Source organism: Drosophila novamexicana, unplaced genomic scaffold (assembly GCF_003285875.2).
Source record: "Drosophila novamexicana strain 15010-1031.04,08,12 unplaced genomic scaffold, DnovRS2.1 tig00000689-arrow-pilon, whole genome shotgun sequence".
Taxonomy (NCBI): domain Eukaryota; kingdom Metazoa; phylum Arthropoda; class Insecta; order Diptera; family Drosophilidae; genus Drosophila; species Drosophila novamexicana.
The window spans coordinates 2,773,455-2,787,764 of record NW_020824818.1 but is presented as its reverse complement, the minus strand read 5'-3'; the positions used below and the strand labels follow the sequence as shown (position 1 = coordinate 2,787,764).

The following is a 14,310-nucleotide window of genomic DNA, read 5'->3' as shown; positions in this document are numbered from 1 at the left end:
AAGTTTCGAATATATTTCACAGCAGCTTCATAATTTAATAAAAATTATATTTGAATAATTATAATATAAGCACAATATTCAAATTTAATCTGCATGTTAGGTGTACTAAGTATTATAAAATGTGCTCAAGCTTATTGTAAAACTTAATAAGAAACAAAATGTTTTATTGCACATACTCAGATTGAGATAGGTTTATCTCTTGCTTTGTTCACACTCATAAATAAAATGTTCATAGAGCGATTCGCAGGGCGGTGGGCACAGATACTTTTGGCTAAGAGCAAGTTTAAGCCCTGTTCAGAGCGCGGCTTGTTGGCCATTTGAACGACGTTGATTATTTAATTCAACAGAAAAGAGATGAGCTAATCTTTTGTTTTTGTAGTTGTTGTTGTTGTTGTTGTTGTTGTTGCTGTTGCTTTTGCCCGAGTGCGACTCTGGCCAACTTTGACTTCAGATTTTTAATTAAGATAATTGTAGTAAGCCACAAAAATTCAAACGTCAGTTAGTAAAAGGCCAGCGCTAAGTACAGCTGATACAAAAACAAACAAGAGAGAGAGAGAGAGAGAGAGAGAGAGAGAGAGAGAGATCTAAACAAGAGCGCATGACTATTAGTTACCCTGTAGACGGATCTGAGTATCTGATAGATATTTCTGACCCACATACACAGAAAGACAGTCAAATAGCCGGATCAGACAAATTTGTTTGTCATCCCCTTTCGTAACAATTACAGGGTATTCAACGAACAAGTGAATCATTGATTTGATGAACTTTTCCGCAACATGAGTTGAAACATTTGTCTCGCATTTGCGGCATGTCCGAAATGTCAGTATTCGAAAAACGCAAAGTAAAACAAATTTAGGATAAACACAAACGTCAGTTAGTTAATATGCTTTCAAAGGCACATCATATAAATATACAAATTATATGTATATATATATATGTACCATATAGGAGAGCACATGACACTAAAATCGGGGCGTACAGTACGGCTCAAAAAATGCGGTAAGCGCTTGCAATTTAATTTTTTAGCTAAAATAAAAAAATGAGTATCAAATCAAATTCGCTTGAAGAAGCTCACACACACACACACACACACACACATGTAGAATGTATATATGTATATACTTTTATATATGGCATACATAATATGAAAAGAAATCGCACCCAAAAAACCAAATTGGCATAAACTACGCCGAAAATAAATTGAAATCTAAAAATGAATTTCAAATGCGGCAAACCCCAAAAACGCAAACCAAAACAAAACAAACAACGACTCGGACTGTGTGTGTGTGTGCACGTGTGTGCGTGTGTGCGTGTGTTGTTGTACTAAAGGAAGTAGTGTAGCAAAGCCGACAAATGACAATCGCACTTCTTGACATTTGTTGATACGAAGATGTGCGGAGTGAAATGTAAGCAAAACAAAATGCAACAAATTGTATAGAAACTCGGAATTCAGATTAAAATAGAAAACAAAAGCGTGAAACAGAGAAGAACGCGCCTTGTAACCTATCTGCTGGTTGTAAATTTTAAAGCGTGCTTGTAAAAATGATCCCGCTTTGAGTAAACATTATCAGTGCAGTTAAAAGAACTAAATTATTAAATAAATTATGTTATAATAAAGAATGCCTTTTGCTCATTCATTTAACATTTTCTGTTGCTGTTAAAAGTTCTGATCTTAACATTTTTTCACTGCTGTTAAATGTTGCGAACTTAACATTTTCTAACTGCTGTTAACATTTCAAAGTAACATTTTCTCACTTTCTGTTAAAAGTTGCGATCTTAACATTTTCTCACAAATGCATCAAAGTTAACATTTTCTCGCTGCTGTTAAATGCTTCGATCTTAACATTTTCTCACTGCTGTTAAATATTTCGAAATTAACAGAGCCTTTTAAACGTACTATATTATTTTGCTAAATATAAATCTAAATAAATTACTAAATCATTTTTGGTATAATAAAGAGTACTATTTTCTTACTGCTGTTAAATGTTGCGAACTTAACATTTTCTAACTGCTGTTAACATTTCGAAGTAACATTTTCTCACTTTCTGTTAACAGCTGCGAACTTAAAATTTTCTCACTAATGCATCAAACTTAACATTTTCTCGCTGCTGTTAAATGCTTCGATCTTCAGACCTTTCTTACTGAGCAAATATTTTCTTTTATAAATTCAGCTTATTTACATTTAAATGATGCCCTTCAGATTAATTCTGGATTCTTGTAAATATTGTATAATTAAATCAAATGGAATAATTAAATAAATAATACATTTATTACATAAATCTGTAACTAAAAAGTTTTGTTACTATTCGAAATACCATTAAATTTATAATCTGATCAACTCCCCGTTTAGTTACTTATTTAGTTATTAATGTTTATATTTAATATTTGTATAAAACATAATTAAAATAATTATCGAAGTTATAACAAATTTTGTTCAGAAATATTGTGTTTTTCCACAGACTACACTCTCTGCATGCCAATCGATCATTACAGAGCCCTCGTTATTAAATTTTACCCATTTTAGTCCACATATCGGTATCCACTGAGCTTAGCACATCAACAATTTCAGACGTTCCAAAAATGATTTAACTACTATTTAAATAGCCGGCAACAGGCCGCGGGCAAAGAGGCCTTCAATACGTTTGCGAAGAACTTCAAAAAGGAATGAAAATTATAGCAAAGCTCGTGGAGCATACGAAAAGACAAAAAACGGGCAACCGAAAACCTGTTTTAGCTGGAAAACAACAACAATAACAACTAGAAGAAGAAGAAGATGAAGAAAAATTGGTATGATATTGTACGTAAGCAGTAATTGAAGTTAACGTAATTATAAACGTGGCCAGCAACAAGAATAACGTGGTAAAAAAAAACTTAAGTAGAGTTCTTTTCGTAGAGCCGAAGTTCGTATACACTTGCCAGACATATGACTGATAAATGATAAAAAAAAACTGTTTGATTGTTTTTTTTAATATTAAAGAAATACAATTCGGGAGAGTGTTGTAAAAATAAATTCTTTAAATTTCTTTTTAGAACAACTTCGATCAATTCTTCATATTTTCTTTTATATATATATTGTGTTTTTCTAGATGTACATAATATAATTTATGCAGCCCATTTGTTTATGTTTATCTAAAAAAAACATGAAAGTTTTCAGAAAGAATTTTCATCAAATTATTCAAATCTACCGGAAGCAAATAGATCTATGCCAGATATTAGATAAGATTACATTACAATTCGATCAAGAATATATATTTATACGATATATATTTAAATCAAACGTTTTCAAAAGGAATTTTGATTTCATAAAAATTGTTCCTACTGGAGCTATATGATATCATTTTCCAATCCTACCGATACCAAATATAAGATCACAATAAAATTGATATTCTGGCTTTGAATTCGGATTCAGATATGAAGCTTTGCATACGCTGTGACAAAATGATTAAGCTCTCGAAACAAGCGTACTGCCAATTTCGGCGCGGAGAATGTAACTGGAATTGGGAACTGGAACCGAGACTGCGACTTGCCACTCTGACTCTGACGCACAGCGAGGGGCTACGCTTAATTTCCCAATTAACATGGAAAAATATATATATATTTTTTTATTATGTAGACGGCACAAAAATTCATTTGCGCTTCACATCAAATTGTGCAATATTCCATGCAAGCTCTTTTTCTACACACATAAGTCGAAAAACGTGCACTCAAAGTTTTTCCTCGACGAAAAACGAAAAAACAACAATTTTGAAATAAAACGCCATTCAAGGTTTTGAGGACATTGACGCAAAGGTCAGAAAGAGACGCTCAGGCGACAACAAGTTTTTAATGGCGCATGCAATGCACATATAGATATAGATACAGATACATTTATATATGAATTGCAAGCGTATGCATATCAACAAATGGGTGTGCAGCTAAACGAAAGTTTTCCGAGTTGCAAAAGGGGCATAGACTCAGGGATTACATAGCATGCGAATGTTTCGGAGTGGGAATTCAAAATTACGAAGCACAGATAGTTTCGGAGTTAAATACATGTTGTGTAATCTAAAAGAAACCTTTCGAAAATGCTCTTGAAATATTTTCTGCGATACATTCTATTGTACTTGAGTCTTAATCTGAGGCTTCAAAATTCAGAATTCATGCCTTTCCCATTAAAAAGTTCTTTTAACTCGAGTCTTAACTAAAGAGTTAAATATTCGGAAGTCATGTCTTGCAATGATTCCCGATGTAAAGTTGTTTTATATATTGACATATCCCTATACAAATAAGTAATACAATAGGAATATAAAAGAGCTTAGAGTTTTGGAAGTGAGCTTGACATTTCCCTGTGTCCAATAAGAAGCCAATGAGAAAATTATGTAAAGACTTAAATACGGGCTGGGTAGTCCGACATTTTCCTACGCCACTTTTCCAATAAGAATATATATATTATATCTGATCCCATTTACAGCTAACATTATTATTATTTGCTTTTTCTGACTTATTCTATTTCCTATTTTCGGACTAATCAAATTTCGGAATCGTCTGTTTAATAAATCAGTAAAATTAACCTAAAACATGACTTGAGCATATTCAAAGAAATTTGCCAATAAAATTGTATTACAATTTGCTGAAATACTGCGAAAATGTAACTTTTCGTAAATTTTTAGACAAGCTTCTGGCACAAATAGTTAAAGAAGTCAAGCGAATGCTTAAATTGAAAACAACTTCATTAACTTTTGTGGTTTTTCCTAATACATTTCATTTATATATGCTTGCTTTTTAATTAATTTAAAATCGTTTTTATTACGAATTTAATATTTATAACATTTTATAACTCTCCGTTTAGAGAAATCAAGTTTAAGATAATTAAATTTTGCTTCTAAATGATTTCCAGTCAATTTCGGAGTAAACGTTTCGTTTACTATTATTATTATTATTATATTATATATTCACAGCAATTAAAGTTAAAATGTCTCGTTTATAGACTTAATTTTTATTTTGTTATTTTATTTTGCGATTGTGACGTAGACTCAAAACATTTCATTGACACGCACAGTCCGAACTATATGCAACCTCTCTCTCTCTCTCTCTCGCTCTCTCTCTCTCTCTTTCTTTGTGCGACTGTCTTATCAGCAGCAGCGTTTTCCTCGCTCTCTGGCTCTCGCTCGATCTCTCTGCCGTTTGCAGTTTCAAAACAAAGTCCATTTGTTATTGTTGGTCAATTTTTTCAGCGTACAGTAGAGACAACATTTAAAATGCTATTATCTAATCGCTGCTGCGCCCCAGAGTGTTTGTGTGTGTGAGAGAGAAAGACAAAGAGAGAGAGAGAGAGAGAGAGAGAGAGAGAGAGAGAGAGAGAGAGAGAGAGAGTGAGCGCACTTGCCTTGGCGATAAGCCTAAGCGCAGTGTTTAGTTATTTTTATTAAATTATGAGCAGCGGCAATTAAGTTGAGGGACCCGAAAAATATTTACATTTAATATAAACGCACAAGCAAAACTATTTATAAAGACATTTTTTTGTGCGGCTCGAAACTGGTTTAACCTGTTCGCAAATGCTGTGGGCCAAAACGAAAAAATCAAAAACCATCTAACAATAAACTAATTAAATCAAATCAAAATACGTCGCAAAAGTGCGCACAGAGAGACAGAGAGAGAGAGAGAGAGAAACAGAGAGCGAGCGAACTGCATATAAAAATAACCCAAGAAATATTCATTGAAAATTATAAATAAAATGTTTAAAAATGCTTAAACATTTATACATATACATTGAATATCATATGCAAAAAGTGCGAGATAACAAAACAAATTGATCGACAGGCTCGTCTGATACGGTCTAAATGTATCTGTATCTACAAGATACGCTGTATCTTTGGAATACTCGCACTCGCGCGGTTGAGAATTGTATGTCTAAATAAAACACCTCAATATGTCAGTTTGTCAATTCAGTTAGTTTAGTTTTCTCTACTCTACGTTTTGTTTGTCTTTCAGATCAGCCAAGGCAGTCTTTAGAGCCGTGTTTGCCACTGCATTAACTGAGGAATTTCGACTGAACAGAAACGTAACTCAGACAATGTTGATTCTATTTGATTATGCAATGGCAATAGAGCTGTTATACACTGAAAGCAACAAATGCTTAGAGCCCAAGTCAAGCATGGTGAATATTTACGTAAACTTTCAAAAGCCAGCAGCCACAACATCTAGTGTTGTAAAGAGAGAGTATATTAGTGTATATAACTCTTTATAATAAATCCAAGTTGAACAATCTCAAAAAAGAAGAAGACGAAATCAATTAAACAACGAAGATTACACAGAAAGCAAAATCAAGCAAATCTCATAGTGAATATTTATGTATACTTTCAAAAGCCAGCAGCCACAACATCTAGTGTTGTAAAGCGAGAGTATATTACTCTGTATAACTATTTTATCAAAAAGCCAGGTTGGACATTCTCAAAAAAGAGAAATGTTAAGAAATGCAAGTCGAAATGCCTTTAACTAGCTTTTCATTAAAAATATTTTAGTTTTAACTGAGTGACTTGTTAAAAATATAGATATAGAATATATATATGTATATATATTCATTTTAATAATAATTGTAGGGTTGCCTTAATTCTTCCAAGTTTTTAGTTCAGCAAGTAAAATTCAAGAAAATCCAGAAAATTCATATTCAAAAATATATTATTTATCCATATTTAGTGTATTTCGTATCGATTTGAATATGATTTATCTTTTACCTGTTTGCGTAGTGCACACGTTCGGCTATACTCAATCTTATGCACAGCAATTGCTTATGACTGGAAAATTGATAAGCGCCCTGCCAATGTCTGATAAATAGCCTGTGGTAGCTGAGACAAATGCAATTTAAAATCGGAAATCGGAGAAATACAATGAATATGACCAAAAGCCGATGACACATGGCAGACCAAAAGTCTGTGCTTTACTGGGATTTTAATTGTTTGAAAATTATGTTAAAAAATATATTGTTGAATTTCAATTTTCGGCATTTTCTCAAATTTTATATACTAAACTTTACCTTTATCTGTTTTTTCCTATTTCCTATTTCAATTTCGGTAAAATCAATCTCAAAAACTTTCGAAAAACTTTCTAGAAAAGTCTTCAATAGCGAAAGAATATAATGTTGAAAATAAGTTGTTTATGCATTATTCTTAATAAAAAGTTATAACATTTATCTATATACCTTTTTTTACTCAAAGCTTTTGACGCCAAAAGCTCATTTAATCAATATTTAAATGCGTTGTAATCCAAGTTTTAATTGAGTTTGTTTATCTGCATTTTTGTTATCTTTTATATAAATCATATTTTCATATTTTCATTTATTTATAATTATCTAATTAATTTTTGTTGCACATTTATTTGCACTTATTTCCGGCACTAGGCAACACTGGCCTAACAATAAATATGGTTGATTGTAAATTTATGTTGTTGTTGTTGTATACAATTTGCAAAGTGAAACCGTTGCGTGTATATATATATATATATGTGTATATATATTTATGTGTAGCAATAAATTTGCTTTCTATTGATTTAATTTCATTTCTTTCAAGATTTTTCAAGGCGAACTGGATATATTTTTGTGTTTTTTGTTTCTTATAATTTTTTATCTTTTGTTGTATGTTAAACTTGTGAGAATATATATGTATATATAGTATTTATGGATTTCTTCGAGAAATTATATAGTACTTGTCGTAGAATTCAGAACTATAGAGCAAAGAGTGTGGGGGGGGAAATAAACAAAGAGTTGAGATACTATTAGTAGAAGAACTTAGTAAAGTTAAACGGCGAGCAAGGGCCGGGGGGGGGGGGGGGGGGGGGGGGGGGGGGTTACAACATTTAACAAGGCGCGAGTGCGAAACGAAATGGAAACGAAACAAAATATAAATAAAGATACGCGCAGGCGGCAACGGCAGCGACAGCGACGTACGAAGACGACCACAAAGCGAGTTACGGCAATTGGATTATGAAACGCGGCCGACGCCGCAAAGCGACACGAGAGAGCGCCTCAGAGAGAGAGAGAAAGAAAGAGAGAGAGTAAACGCGCGCGCTCTGTAACGCGCTGGCAATGAAACGCGACACAAAAATTCCGTAACCGAGTTGAAAAATTGTCGTAAAAGAAAATATGCACACAAATGATATTTGTTTTACAGTTTTTCTTGTTGTTAATATATTGTAAAGCATAAAATGTTGCTTTATTGAGTGTTATTTGCGTTGCAAACACTCAAAACAAGCACACTAACAAGCACGCACACACACACACACGCAGTTGAACGCACGCACTTTGCTTTATTTATTTTTTCTTTATTGGGTTGCGCCAAGTGATTTGCTTTTTGCGCACTTTCTTATATTTTATAACTGTAGATATTTAGCTTCTTATTCACAATTGTTTAGCCAGTTAGTTGTGAATTGGATATTGGAATTAAGGCTGGGAGACACGCACGGCGCACGAACGAGACACGTCGACAGTGGGGACAGCAGAGGCTGGCACTTTTTTTTTTAATGCCTTGCGTGGGCTCAACCAGACAACCTCACCAAACGAAATACAAACTCGAACTGAAACGCAACGCAGAGATACACCAGCTGTGTGTTTGCGCTGTCTTTCAGTTTATTCCGCTCTCATTCTCTCTCTCTCTCTCTCTCTCTCGCTCCATGTGTCAAGTGTCGCGGGAGCGCAAAAATATTTTTGCCTGTTGGCAATGCCTGGCCGCGCATAGTGCGTCTCTGCTTACACCAGCATTCGACTGCCCCACAAATAGAGCGAGATGCAGCAACTACTGTTCTGTGCTGTTTTTGAGCTCGCTTACTCTTCCGCTCTCTGGAGGCCACTGCCGGCATTTTCATTTTGCGAGGTGGCCCCACAATTAGCGCATCTCAGAGATACGCGGCGCTTAACGACAGGCAGCGACAGCGACGACTACGTCAAGAACGGTACGCAAAAACAACATTGCCGTCGTTGTGTTTTTGTTGTGCTTTGCAGAAATATAATGATGACTTTTGGTTGCAAGAAAGAACAATAAAAAAAACAGCATCTAAATAAATAAAATAATTGCAAAAAAATAAATAAAAAAATTGCAAAATTAATAGACGCACATGTAAATAATTCTAATCACAGTACAGCATAGTTTTCCAAAGCTTTTCCGCTAACACCCATAATAAACCGTTGATCATCACACGTCACAAACAAAATGAGATGACAATAAAGAAATTTCACCAGCAAAACACACGGCAAATGCAACAAAAACAAATTTTGATGACGAAACACATGTTGTGTTTGTGATGAGTGCACACACACACACGCACAGAGAGCCGCACACTGCGAGAGAGCGCGAAGAGCGCGCGCCGAAAATACGCTCTCACCAAGACGCGCTCATTTGCAGCTTTGTCGCGCGCCGAAACGACAAAAAAAATTAAGCACAAAAATAAACAAAATGGAAAAGCTCTCAACGTCGTCGTCGTCACTGTCGCCTTCAATTTCAATAGCACTCGGCGCTACTAGCTGTTCCTACACACACACACACACACACATACACAGATACGACAGATATGTACACACGGCTAGACGACAAACATACATACATATATAGTTTTATTGGCAGCTATTTTGCTGCTTTTTATGGCAATTTTTGAAGCAAAGCGTATTCTCATTTTTTAATGTTTTTTAATTAATGTCAAAAATCAGACATTTTTAAAGTTGTCCCTAAGACTTTTCTAGGCTACATTTTTTAAAAGAGTTGACTTGATAAGAAACGGCTAATTTGGCATATTTTAAATATATGTATATATATGTTGTTATATAGCTATTTTTATTAAAGCTGTAAAAGCTTTGGGCAGCTTTAAGCCTCAATTCAAGCTATTTTAAAGCTTTTTAGCAGCTGAATATCTATTTGAAAAGCTAAATTAACAAATTTCAATTGCAGACTCGTGTCAATCGGCTGTTATTGATAAGAAATATCGCGAGCTCAGCATAAAAGAGTTTGGTTTATGGTCAAAGATATGATAAGCAATCTTCAAGTTTCAAATGGGTCAAGTAAAATAATGTTTTAAACAAATGTAACTATTAATTAATTTTTATAAAAATTAAGTTTTAGTTAAACTTAAAATTGTGCATTAAACAATTAAAATAAAAGGTAAAATTGGGCTAGCGATAAAAGAAGCAATTTAGTAAGTGCTTAGCCAGGGTGAACTGATATGAACTTTAAATAGATACTATCTTAGCCAAACATATATGAAGATAAAATAAGAAAATTCAAGCTGCCGAAGCTTGTGACAGACTTCAGATGCTTTTTAATTAGGAGTATATTCTTGTCAAAGGGACTTTGATAAAAGTCGATGTTTGAGTGAAGCTTTGCTGAATTCCAAGAACATGCAAAGTAAATCTATTCGCAGTAAATCTACGGTACAGTAAAATATCGTTGTAATAAATAAATATATAATTTTGATAACAACATTTTGAGATGTTCTACTAATCACAAAATCAAAAGCGATTAGTTTAATAATTAATTGAATATTAAAAAAAAAAAACTTTAAAAATAAACATAAAGAGGTAATTTTATAATAATTAAAAATATTATGTATATTTTATACAATTAATAATATAAATAATCTTGACTTTATAATAATAAATAAATAATAGTTTGTTAAATATTTTTCTATATATTTTTAAGCTCATTTAATCAATATTTAAATGCGTTGTAATCCAAGTTTTAATTGTGTTTGCTTAACTTCATTTTTGGTATATTTTTTATAAGTCATATTGTCATTTATTTATAATTACTAAAAAGTTTAATTTATTAAGCGATTTTTCTAATGTATTATCGAATATTTCTTAAATATATATTTCATAAACATAAACATAAACACATCGAAACATTGACGTGGGCTTATAATTTATATTATTAAATACCAAATACGTATATAAGATACTTAGAAATAAAAAAATAAATAAATAAATAAAAATAATTAATAAAAAGATACTGCATCTATAGTGTTATTACTTAACAAATATTATGGAATTAAACAAATATAGCTCAAGTTCAACAATTTAATTTTCTTTTTTAAATAACATACAAGTTTTTGGGCAATATTTATATTTGAAAAATTTGTAATTTTATATTTTTAATTTATACTTTTAATTTCAGCCCATGCTGTTTTCCTGCTCATATGACGTCATCGCACACAAGATCTTTGGCAAGCAAACGGCAAACAATTTTTTCGCACAACTCAATTTGCAGGTTTTTTTTGTGGACACTTTAGATTTTAGTTAAGATTCTTTTGCCAGCCTTAATTATGCATGACAAATGCAGTTAAGCTGCTGATTGTATGCACATAATTACCGCAAAAGAACACAAATAAAAATGAAAAAAAAAAAAAACAGCAACAACTAAAACACTTACCAAAACTGGCAACTACAGCAGGCAAATGGCAAATGTGCTACTTTAATTGCTGACAGTTTGAAAACTTTATTTTTTTGCCATTTTCCTTTTAGCTTTGGCTTCGTTCTTTTTTCTAGTTTTTTCTTTTTTGTTAATATTACAAACAATTAGAAACCAAATGACGAGAGACAATGCTTAAGCTAAGCGAAATAACAAAAAAAACCAAAAAAAAAAAATAAACTTGATGACCAACAAGAAAAACTCAAAACTAGTGACAGCAGATACACAATTTCCCAAACTTTTCGCTGGAAAACTGTTTGTTGGCATTGAAGCCCAACTCATTTTTACCTGAGCCAAGCGGCTAAATAATAAACATAACAACTGAAGAGTGCTGCATTAGAAAATACCCTGTAATTTTTGTTTTGAATATGTTAGTATTTCATTTAATGAATTTTATTAAATTGACGCATAGCTTACGCCAGATCTCATATTTTCAATTCGAGAATGTTGCGTTACAAAATACCCTGTAATTTTTTTTCGATTTATTTTCGGATTATGTTTGGATTTAAACTAATTAATTCAATTAAATTTATTAGTTTCAAAATGCCTTTGCAAAGAGTTAGCCAGGCAAGCAAATGAACACGATCGCAAGCACTTAACATAACTCTATTAAACCCCACTGTGTGCCGCTTTTACAGGGTGTAACAAATAGCAAAATCCCTACAACCGCAAACACTACGTGAAAGAATTAAAAAAAAACCAGTAGTTCCCAACGTGATGCCATAAATTTCTATGTGTTAGTTTATGGACGCTTCTGTGGACCCCCCGCCAAAGCCCACGGCTACACGAAAATCAAAATCAATGTCTGCTCGACAAAAAACGTGAGCCACAGGTAAGAAATGAACTAAATAAAAAACGAAGCGAAATCAAATGGCTGTGCAGAGTTGGAGCGAAAATGGGTTTTGCCAAAGAATTGCCTTGAGTTGATTTTCGGAAAAAGCATTGGACGAAGTACCAAAGCAACTGATACTGCCTACATTTGAAATGATATAATAATTTGACCAAGATAAACTAACCCGGCCATGTCCATGGAAGGGCATATAAAATAGATAAACAAAGGGCCAAACCTCGTGGAAATCGGATGAGATATAATATTTAACCGAGTTGGGGAGGGTGGGAAATTATGCCCTATGTCTATATAGGATATTTGAGGGCACCATTTTCATTTGAATTTTGACCAAGAATAATGTAGCCAGATTTAGAGGCCACACCATGAACAAAGACCCAAACCTCATGGATCGGATAAGATTTGACTGAGTTATGGGGGTGGAAAATTTTGACCTATGTCTATAAAGAATACTAACGGGTATAACCCGCACTTGCCCGAGGCAGGTATAAAGTAAATGTTCTCAAAAAGCTTTAAAAATGATTTAGACACTGATCGGACGCTAAACCATGATAACATTTCTTTCTCTTCTTTCTCTAACTTCAATTTGAACCAGATATTAACTCTGATATTTTACTCCCCAAAAAGAACACATTCAAGGCAGAGACGATCGGCGCATCGTCTAATCATGTTGTTGGCCAACTTCTGGACTTCTTCTTCTTCGACCTTAGGCATCTATGTGGCTGTTTTAGTTTCATTTTTCGAGAACTACTTGGTGACTGTACTGCGGCAGCATTTATTTAATTTTTTTGCTTTTTGCCTTTGCTATGCTTTGTTAGCAATTTATTTATGGTTTTTCTACTTTTTTTTTTTTGTTGGATTATATTATATTTAACTTTTTGGTTTTTGCCCTTTTATTTGTTGTTTTCTTGTTGAAGACCTTAAAGACGTTTTTTGTTGCTTTTGGTTTTTTTTTGGGGGGTTTTTTGTGATTTGAGTTGCGTTGCAAAAATTGCTGATTAAATAATTTTTATGCGATTTGGCATGGCGCATAAATCGCTATGAATAAATATATTTAATGAATATTATTTAATATTTTGGCATTAGCTCATGCGATATTTAAGTGTTTTATTTAAGCTTAAATATGCCTACTAATTGTGGGTATTTTTAAGTTATGTATATTTTATATTTTTTTTCAGAGCTTTTATAAACTTAAATAAAAAGTTTAACATTTTATTTGTATTTTTTGCTATTATTTATATCATATATATTTATTTTTTTTAAGTAACTTCCCTTTTGATTTCAATTTTTTATACCCTGAACCCATTAAAAATGGGTATAAGGGTATATTGTATTTGTGCAAAATCCAAATGTATGTAACAGGCAGAAGCAAGCATCTCCGACCCCATAAAGTATATATATTCTTGATCAGCATAAATAGCCGAGTCGATCTAGCCATGTCCGTCTGTCTGTCCGTCCGTCCGTCCGTCCGTATGTATGAACGCAAAGATATCAGAACCTCTAAGAGCTAGACACTTGAAATTTTAGATGTAGATACTCCTAGCGCAGATCGAGCTTGTTTCCGATAATCGATAACTTACTCCGTTTCCAAGCAATCGATAAAAATCGATATCGATATCCTGTTTTTGGGCACTTTTTGTAAATAATAAGAGCTAGAGTCACAAAACTTGACATGGATGGTGTTGGTGTTGGAAGAAGAGGGTTCAGGGTATCCCCTAGTCGGGAGCTCCCGACTAGAACCTCTTACTTGTTTATTCATAACAATGTTAGTTAAAAAAAGATAAAATACTTAATTGTTTTTAATACTGCGATTATTACTTTCTATTAATTTCAAGCGTATAATAAACTCTTTTAAGCTCATATTTACAAGTACATACATTTCGTATAATTTCTTTACAATATTCGAATCAATTGTTTGTGGTTGCACAAACCTTGCGCGTGTTTTAATATTGTTGTCATTTTTTTTTTCTATTATTATAAAATATTTACTTAATTTGCTATTTGCTCAAGTTGAAGCGCAGACTTGTTTTCTTTCTC

The 14,310-nt window shown here is 32.9% G+C and overlaps 1 protein-coding gene across 1 annotated transcript in view; it reads right to left on the bottom strand.

Annotated features, from left to right (window-relative positions):
• LOC115763085 (nuclear receptor coactivator 3) overlaps nt 1–14,310 on the bottom strand; it is a 137,190-nt gene that overhangs the window by 103,325 nt on the left and 19,555 nt on the right. The window lies entirely within an intron of this gene.